Genomic DNA, 10,529 nt, shown 5'->3' with positions numbered 1-10,529 from the left:
CATGACTGACCACAAGATGAACATGAGCCTTCAGTGTGATGCTGCAGCTAGTAAAGTGAGCAAAACGCTGGCTTGCATCCATAGATGCTTCTCAAACAAATCCTGGAATGTCATTCTTCCATTGTACTTGGCCTTGGTGAGGCCGCCGCTGGAATACTGCGTCCAATTTTGGGCTCCGCAATTCAAAAAGGATGTGGAGAAGCTTGAGAGAGTGCAGAGGAGAGCCATGCGCATGATCAGAGGTCAGGAAAACATGCCTTATGATGAGAGGCTGAGAGCTGTGGGACTCTTCAGCCTGGAAAAGCTCTGGCTCAGGGGTGATCTGATGGCCACCTATAAGTTTATCAGGGGTGCTCACCAGGATCTGGGGGGAATGTCTGTTTACCAGAGTGCCCCGAGGGATGACAAGGTTGAACGGTCACAAACTCCTCCATGACCATTTCAGGCTGGACATAAGGAAGGACTTCTTTGCTGTCCGAGCCCCGAAGGTTTGGAATAGATTGCCACTGGAGGTGGTTCAGCCACCTACTTTGAATGTCTTGAAGAGACCACTTGGATGTTTATCTTGCTGGGATTCTATGACCCCTGCTGACTTCCTGCCCCTGGGGCAGGGGTCTGGACTCGAAGATCTTCCAAGGTCCCTTCCAGCCCTAATGCCTATGAAATCTATGAAAGTCATGGTAGGCGAGATCGGGCGGATAAGCTAGTAGAAAGGAACCTATAACAACGTCAGCTGTAAATCCAAGAGATATGCAAGCTCCTTGTAGCACAAACCATACATCATGTAAGGAGGGAGCCCTTAGAGTAGGAACACCTCCCACACTCTGCCATCTGGGTGCGGCCCTAAGAAAGACCCTCTTTGAGTGTGAGCTCTGCCTCAGGGCTCCTTAATAACCCCTGCTCACTAGACCATCACCAGGGATGTGGGGCTAGGGTTATTAAATCACCCTGACCTGCCTTTTACTGGGAAGGTAATTGGCCTGGCATTTCTTGGGGCCTCCCATGCCATTAGGAGCCCCACCAGACCACCCTTCCCTGGCAGGGTGCAGTTTTACATCTTACCCAGGACAAAGGGGTCACCTCTTCCCCATAGCCCCTGCCCTTACCTCCTGACTCTGGCCAGTGCAGCCTCTTAGCCTGATGTTTCCTCTTTCCTTCCTGCAGAAAACTGCAGCCCAGCTTATATCCCCAGACCAAAATGGCTGCTCCCTGTTTGTTGCTCTTAAAGTGGTAGGCAACAAAGGTGCCCGCACACTTGAAGACAAGAGTATTCAAAACAACCATCCTTGATCTTCAGGACACTGACTACCTTGTGCATACTGAGGAAAACCTCCAGAACACCCTGGATCTCTTTGGAGAAGCCTACCAAATTTTGGCCCTCCCTTTTGACATTGAGAAAACAACCCTGGGCTAAGAATGTGACCCCCTCCCCCCCCCCCAAATTACCTGGAGTTATTGAAGCACTTCCCCTATTTCAGTAACCACCTCTTTCAGAGAGTAAACAAGAGATTTTGCAATGGCCAGAGAAAACACTCCAAGGACACTTTAAAGGCATACCTCAAGAAAACATGCTGACATCAAGAGCTCGGAGGAGCTGGCTGCTAATTGACTTTAATGGTGCTGCAACCTCAATCAAGCAGCCGCCTGTTTTGAAGTAAAGTGTCTTGACCTAAAAGCAGAGAAGAGGGAATGAAGGAAGGAAAAGGCCTGCAGCCTACTCTTCCCTGTGGAAAGACACACAACTCCTCAAGTATATAAGGGATGTGCATCAGGAACTGGGAGAACATCTGTTCACCAGGGCACCCCAAGGGAAGACAAGGTCTAACAGTCACAAACTCATGGAAGACTGTTTTAGACTGGACATAGGGAAAAAATTCTTTAATGTCCGAGTTCCTTGAGTTGGTTATAGACTCCCCACAGAAGTGGTGCAAACACCTACTCTGAATACCTTTTAAGAAATGCTTGGATGCTTATCTTGCTGGGGTGATCTAACTCCAGCTGACTTCCTGTCCCTTAGGCAGGGGTCTGAACGCCTGGATCTCGCCAGCCCTAATGTCTATGAAAACTATTTTGACTTGGGTCTCCAGCATCTGAGTAGATTGGGCACTTCAGTGGGGCTTTTTGGCACTTTATTTAAAGCTGATTCAATCGGCTATTAGATAAAAGTACTAAAAAAAGCCCTGCTGAAGTACCTGATCTACACAGACATTGGGCAAGCTGGGTCCAACTAATGCAGTGTCTCTTCTGGGCATGTACAAGGCTCAGTGCATGGATGGATAGAGTTTCAAGTAAACCTCCATTATTTTCCCCTTAACATCTTCAAACAGCCTTTGTGTCAGGAATGCTTAAATGTTTCATTGGGCTACTTTAAAAATGAAACTCTTCAACTCCTTAGTTTGCAGTGGTACTTTCCTGCTTAAAAATAAACCCAAATTCAATAAAAAGAAAGATAATGCAAAAAAAAAAAGGTTAAATAAACCAAAAAAAGGAGGTGGGGTGGGGTTGGAAATCATTTGAATTCAAAAAATATTTTTAATAAACACACACTATTTTGTTTCTTTTTTACATTTTATTGAAAAATTAAAAGAAAAAATCTGTTTTTCAAATCAAATTGAACCAATATTTTAAAAAATGGCCACTGAAAAAAATCTATTCTATACCCATCTCTGTATAGCACAGGATAAAGGAGGGGGCAAAAAGTTGTGGTGATAATCTATCTTTTTTATGGAAAAAACTGAGTTTTTTTATTAGTTCATGGAAAATACGCACCAACCAGATACAGGCCTAGCCACATGCTTTACTCAGGAAGTTACACTTCCTTAGTGGGTGAAGCATCTGGCTGGGGTAGTCATATCACACTCTAATTATCTTCTTGAATGTTAAGTACCCCATATTGTGGAAATTCTCAGTAGGCTGCATAGAATTCTTTCTTTGATCGCTGTTGGCTTCATCTGTAAAACTGGTAACCCAAGCAACCGCTATCCTGACATAACTTTTTCTCTGCTCCTAAGGCTTGTTGGAACCAGTTGGAAATAAGCAAGCCCCCCCGCCTCCCCCCACATAGGTTTTCTGTCAGGGTGACTGCTCAATCTATTGGAATGTGGTTCCATAGATTCTCATTCTTCCAACTCCCTAGTTGCATGTACACATGCACTTTATTGTGGAGCTGACTAATTAGCTCCACAGTAAAGCGTCAGTGTCTACATGTATGCCCATATTAGACTTCAGTAAATTACTTCACTTCTATGTAGGATTGTACTTTCTGGGACAAGTACTATCCTACAGTGGAGTAATTATGTGTGCCGAAACGCACATGTAAACTATGACCAGGGCTTGCTGGGCCATGAGGGTACTTTAGTGTGGGGGCTGCCTGCTGGGCACCCTTGTGCCCCACCCTGCCCCTCCACAGCATGTTGAGCAGGGGCAGAGCAGCCCTGGTCTGGCTGACCCCCTGGTCTCCCTGCTAGCCAGGCTGCTCTGCCCTGGCTCAACATGTTGAGGTCCCAGACACATGTGTAAACCTTGTGCTCAGGAGAGTTTGTGCTGAAGTTTATTGCTACATGCTAATTGCATGTGTAGATTCACCCCCCATGTGCAATTTACGTCAGGTCTGGCTCCAGATGTGTATTGATATCACAGCTTGAATTTTCTTTTATTTTAAAACTATAGATTATTGTCTTGGCCACTAATAGTATTCTACTATATGTAATGTTTCTTGGTGTTCTATCCACTCCTTTTGTGAATGGTAGGTTTAAAGTATATACAATGTAAGTATATTTATCCCTAGAGCAATTCTACTGAAAATGCTTGAATTACACCTGACCTGTATTTGTTTCAGGAATTATTGAGAATTTTAGAGAATTCTTCTCTATTAGTCTAGTATAAGTCAGTTGCATCTGTTATAGATAGGTCACCTGAAGTAAGCTGAGTATGTTTTATTGCAGTATTATGTAATACTGTTCGAAGTAGGCTTAAGTAAGTGGTAAAAATGACCATGACCAGATTATGAGACTGCTATTATCTGCATGTTTCTGTGAAAGTTACTACTTCTGAGTTATAAAGGAAATGTCTTGCTGAGACTCCAGAGTGAAGTGTGGAATGGATTAATAGGATTAAAAAAGCCCTGGCAGAAGAGCATTGGTTGTACGGTAACAAACAAATTGTCTAAAATTCTTGTGCCAATCAGATTGCCAGTGCCGTTGCATCTGTACTGATTTTACTAATTTTTTTTCAGTAATCTTTATTTCATGGTATAGGATATTGTGAGTGCCTCTTAAGAACTCCTTTGTATAGCTTGTCATGCAAACTACTGAAATAGGTCAGGAATAGGGAGGATATAGTTGTCATACTTTCTATTTTGTAAAAATTGGCTTAAGGCCAGACTTCTGTAAGGAAAGCCTTTATATTATAACCCCCTTGTACTGCAGGAGGAAACTTTTCAAAATGCATCCCTCTCGGAAAGGTCAGTAAGAGAGTTCCTCATGCTTCGTGGGGAAATGATGCTGGCTGGTGGTCGTATTTGGATGTACCGCTGAGGTTGAAGGAAGCAATCCTAGCAACCAGGTTGGAGTGTGCGTGGTAGTTGGGGTCCAAAGAGAAATGGTCTGTAAGAACTCGTTATGAACGGAGGCAGGGTCTGGTTGAATGAAATGGACTGTCGTGGTGATAATACTGAGTGATCAGGGATGGGTGAGCTCTGGCTCCTACTGGCAGAAGGATGACAAATCTGTCCAGTGTCCCAGGAACTGAAGGAGTTGAGGATCATTTGGTTGACTTTTCTTCCAGCCAGAGGCATGCGCCTCTGAGAAAATGCTGTGAATAAGAAATAACACAAGTTATGAGTCATCCCCGAGCTCCAAAGGAAGTGGATTCAATCCATGCTTACTTAAGAGCAGCTCTCAATATAATGTGTATGTGTGTGTATTAGGGGTGTGTGAAACGGGCTGTATTTGGCTCAAATTGGGGACAGTGATTCAATTCATTGATTCGGATCACTATTCTTGGTTCAATTCGGCCAAACAAATGTTAATTTTTATTCTAATTTGGTACTTTACCTTCATAAGAAGGGAAACATTACTGAATAAATCAAACAATGAGAAATTAATTTTAAAGTATATTTAATTTGGAATGTAAACATTCTATAGTAATTTCACAGTAAATTCAAGTATTAGTATAATAGTGTCTTCACATTTTTAATTTATATTGTTAATTACAGCTTGGCATAACCCCAAAAGCATGGAGCAAAAGTATTGTGAAGAATCTATACAGTAAAAATACTGTTCAGGGGTTAAGACTCTGTATTGTAAGCCTTATATATTGTACACCAGGAAGGCAATATGTCTGGCTTTTAGGAAGGAAATAGTTATCTGCTTGTCACTGTGGAACCTATTGCTTGTGAATTATGGAAGAAGTCTCTTGCTGAGACTCCTAGAAGAGGTGAAGTGTGGAATGGATGATTTTGGATTAAAAAAAAAATCAAGAATATAAGCTAGACAGAACGAAAGGGTGCTCCAAAATACGATGAGGCTCCTGAATCACTGCTTGTGGTAGAGATCTTTTGCAGATTAGTATTGAAACCCAACTGGAAAATTGCTCACCATGAATAAATTTTATTGTTGAATTACAGTATTGGCTTGGAAATACTGTTTTGTTATGAGAGCTCAAGCAGTAAATTTGTGTGTGTCTACTGAAAGAGAGAGTGTTCTTGTTAGTTTGTAAACCCATCTCTGTATAAGTATTCCTTCAACATGTCCATAAGAGGATATTCTTCATCTTCCCCTCCAACCTTTTTCTAAGGTTGATCCTTAGAATCTTTCTCTTCTTCATCAGCATCTTGTCTCTGGGGGATCTTTATCCATAGCTATCCTCTCTTGCCAGTGATTCACAGATCTGCCTCTGTTCAAGATCTGTTCCCCACCATGCAAACTACAATCTTGTCCCAACTCTCTGCCATCTCCTCATTAATGTCCATTTGTCAGCTTAAGCTCAACAAGATAGAACTCTTAATTGTTCTCTTCCTTTCTGAGATGCTGCAAACAGCATCCTCAGCCTTCATGTGGCACATGGATCTTACTTGGCTCCTCTACCTAGATTGTCATATGCAGGCTGTGTTTAAATCTTAACAATTCTTGTTGTGTCAACACATCTAAGAACTGGCCTTTCTCATCTACCCAAAAGTCTAAAACTCTCCTGTGGGTTCTCATTGTCTTGAATACTGGATCACTGTGCTGTGCAAAGACTGTACTATCCTTGTAAACTTCATGCATGTCTGTCTGTCTCTACTCATGTTATGCCCAGTATAAGAATACAAGTTCCTTGTAAGAGTTGAATATATGGGTTTCCCTTAAAGCTATGTGGCACAACATTATTTTCATCGCCTTGTTTTTAAGGTATGCTGTAAGCATGACTTGACTCTCTTTGTAGCGATATTTTCTTGTTGCCAGCTGATAATAATGAGATTCTAGATATCTAGAATCTGTGACTCTCTAGAATCTAATATGATCACTAATGTACAGGAGATCCTTGCCATTCGTGAGGGATATGTTCCAGAGATCACTGCGAATGGTGAAATCCGTGAATATGCCATGAACAGCGTGTGCCTCCGGCGGCCGGTGGGGGCGCAGTGGCAGCAGGAGCGTGGCAATGGGAGTGCGGTGGTGGTGGCAAGCACGAAACTCCTGCACATGCTGCTGGCACTGTAACAGTGTCATCATGTTGCCAGCGGGGAGAGAGAATTGGTTGTGAATATTTGAAACTGTGAATGCCAAACCAGCGAATAGCAAGGCTTTCCTGTATGTTTAAGGATTAAGTCAGGTATACCTGTAGTGCCCTGTGTAAATGTGTGCATGAAGGACGCTTATCCACATTACACCTCTCCTGTTACCACGTTACACTTTTCCTGTGTCCACATGACAAAAATCGCCATTAAGCTAGCTAAATAGCATCTGTGTATCCGCGTCGTCAGCTGATTTTATCATTTTAGATTTTTTTTTATTGTGGTCATTTAAAACACCTCTGACATGTTTTATTTTTAGCTCCTGAATTGCTTTCATGAGGGTTTTTTTTATCATTTTAAACATGGATATTCAACATGGATCTGACTTATGCCCAAAAACATGATTTTCCCTGCTTTGGAACTATTACACCACTAGGTGCTGCTTGGTTTCACTTGGTAATCCATGGAAATGCATTGAATTTCTATTGCAATACTTCAACAAGACTCCAGGGGCTAATCTCGCAAGTTTTTACTGGTGATTTAGTTCAAGGTTCAGATGAATGAAAAATACAACTTTTTTGGATTCCAAAAAAAATTGTTCCCTGTGTTTTGCATACACTGTATGGCAAAGATCAAATTGTTATGGGTCAGGCAGTTCAAGATTCAGGCTAATTAAAATGATGTTTTGTTGGACTGGGTTTTTGGTTTGGCAGGGCTGGCGGGGTGGGCAGGTCCGGAGTGAGGGGGACTGGCAGGGAGGGTAGGGGTAACCCAGAGGGTAGATGTGACCTGGGTGGTACTCAGATCAGGTACCCCCTCTCCAACTGAAGGGATTTAGCAGGTGTTAGTGTGTTATGGGAGAGGTAGCAATTTACAGGGGAGCATCTCTCCTCCTATCCCCTATAGAGTAGAGCTGAGACCAATTGGAACATAACCATATATGGGTTTAATAGGGAAAGAACAGGATGTAATATGCACATGTGGGGGGCAAGGGAACCCTGGGAGATAATGGTACCCCCCCTCTGGATACCTGTTGGGGGAGGAACCAAGGGAGCAGAGGGGAGTCGAGTGGATTTTATGTGAGCATGCACATATAACAGAGACAAATCAACAACAGACTTCAGGCTCAGGGTTCCCAAAATATGAGGTGCCGATCCCACAAAATCTGAGGTACAGGTACCCTGGTGGGGCAGTGGGGATTCCTCTTGCAGGCAACTCAACCGTCTGGTGCCATGGCTGGGAATCAAACTCAGGTCTGCCAAGGTGTACTGAGCTAGCAATACCTGGGCTGGTGGCTGCAGCTCCGGGCTCTAGCACCTCTGGGATCCTCCATGTGCTGTGTGCAACTAAGCCACCCAGCTTCATGCTGGAGGGGGGCGGAAAGAACCTGAGCTGCCGCCTGCAGCTCAGGGCTTTGATCTCTCTGGGACCCACTCCACACTGCTCCTGGGAGGGTAGGGGGCTGTGGATCAGGAGTGAAGGGCCCTGGAAGTGTATGGTGAGGGCTGTGCTAAACTGTTATATGTGGTCATTGCACCCAGCTCTGGGGTGTATCTCAGCCCCACAGTAGCAGACCATGGTACTGTTTCCTCATTTCTCTGATCACGTCTGTGTCGACCTGGGACTGACCCAGGTGTGCCCAGCTCTGGAGTGTAATGGCCACGTATAAGTGCATATGGTGAGTGCTGTGATGAAATATTATATTAGGCCATTGCACCCAGCTCTGGGGTGTGTCTCAGCCCTTCCAATACGCTGTTATGTCTAGCCATTACACCTCAGAGCTAGGGCCCCCCCACACCATGCCTCTGGCACTGGGGACTCTGCTGGACACCCCTGACCATGTGGGTTGGCCCAGGAAGGATTTGTATCTGTCATCCCAGCCCAAAAAACAGTTCCTTATTCAAGCTCATATACTTAGTGTAGTATGTATGGGGGGCTATGAGTTGGCAGCCTGACATGAACAAACAGTGGTTTGAGCCAGGCAAGACTCTGGTCAGAGATGTCTGAGAGAGTCCTCAGTGGCACAGAGTCATGGTGTGGGAGGGCCTAAGAAGCATTTCCATCTCTAATCCCAGCCCAAAAGAAATTCCTTATTCAAGCCCATATACTTATTACAGTGTGCGTGGAGAGCTGTCAATCAGGCCACGCTTTGGGCTGTGCAAGACTCTAGTCAGAGGTGTCCAGGAGAGTCCCCTGGTGGTACACAGGCATGGTGGATGCAGGATATTAATTTACATATTATTTGGTAAATATGCATAGCTAATAAAATTCTCTGTCTTTAGAATGTGTAATTCATTAATAAGAAGCTTTTATTGGGCATAGGCTAGCTTTGAAAAAGGAACTGGAACCAGGAATAAGGACCTGGGAATCAAAGGAACAAACTGCAGTCTCATGAACCATTGCATGTAGCCTTAGTGCTGGCTGCCCCAAAACAGTGGATGGTGAGAAGGCCAGTCACTGCCAGCCAGGGGTCCCTGCCCCACAGCACCAGGGCCGGGGGTGGGGCGGGGGGCGTGGCATGTGATGCAGATGTTCCTTGACCTTCAGCAGAGGCAGGCAGTTTGAAATTTGGGGAGCAAACCCTAGCATGTGGCCTAGGGCACCCCAAAACAGTGGATGGCGAGAGCAGGCCACTCACTGTGAGCCCCAAGCCTGGGCAGAGAGGGGACTGGCAGACCAATTTTTCAAGAGAAATGTTCCTTGGATCGCAGAATTGTGTGGGGTGGCTTACTGATGAACAGAGCAAATAAAGTGCATGGCTTGCTAAGCGCAAGTCACAGCTAAGTAGGCTTTTGCCAATTCTGGGAGAAAACCCTAGCATGTAGCACTGGGTGCATGTGGTGCGGGTTGGATAGCTCTGGGTAATTAATCATGGAATAGGCCTTTAACATACTGGAAGATAATGCAGGAGTGGGGAATCTGTCTCTGTGGACTGCTTGCTAGAGCATGGCTTCCTCTATTCCTAACGGGGTAAGCAACAAGAAAACAATATTGCTGGTCCCAGAACAGTTGCATCACAGAATGGTTTACTGAACTAGGCTGATGTCTGTTCAAACTCCCGGAAAGCCAGGTTTGGAGGTCTGCCTCAAAGCACAGATTGATGAGAGAGCAGCCCCTGCCCCCCACCCCTGCTGGTGCCCTCATCCAGGGCCCCAGCCAAAAACCAGCTTCACTGGAACAGTTTAGTGCAGACAAAACAATTCAGAGGGGGTCACTGCTCCAGGATTTGGCCGGTGTCACTCAACTGGTTTTACAGGTTCTGTTGAGGAGTCTTAAGGTAATAGTTTGAGGGGGGATGGGAAATGATCCTTTCCAGTTCTACTGGAGGCACAATATACAACAGTCGCACAGAAAACATGATCAAGCCACTGCCCCCGCTCCCCCAGCCGTGCCTGTGTCCCTTACTCCCAGCCTGAAGCTCCCTGCCCACCAGTCCTGCCAGTGCCACTCGTTCCTAGCTAACCTGCAGCCCCCTGCATTCCCAGAGAGAGGCAGCAGTATGACTGTCAGGCAGAGCAATGGCAAGCAGAGGGTGGTCAAAGGGGGACAGGGAAATGCTGCTGGGGACAAAAATAGGTTTAGAAGGAACAGGAGTACCAGAAAAGAGGGGCAAGCTTGTGGGGTAGAGGGCAGGAGGGGGGACAAGTATTGAAGGGATCTGGTTGTAGACTGGGGGTTATGACTGCAGGAGATGATAATCTGCTAGTGTGACAGTTAAAATATTGACATGCAAATAGACTAAGTGATAAGAAAATTCCTCTCATTGAGCCTGGGCTGTTTCTTTCTTCACCTCAACCCACAACATGCCCCTGCT

This window comes from Gavialis gangeticus, unplaced genomic scaffold, assembly GCF_001723915.1.
Source record: "Gavialis gangeticus isolate Ggan-Ray unplaced genomic scaffold, GavGan_comp1, whole genome shotgun sequence".
NCBI classification, from domain to species: Eukaryota; Metazoa; Chordata; order Crocodylia; family Gavialidae; genus Gavialis; species Gavialis gangeticus.
Note: the sequence above shows the minus strand (reverse complement) of the source record.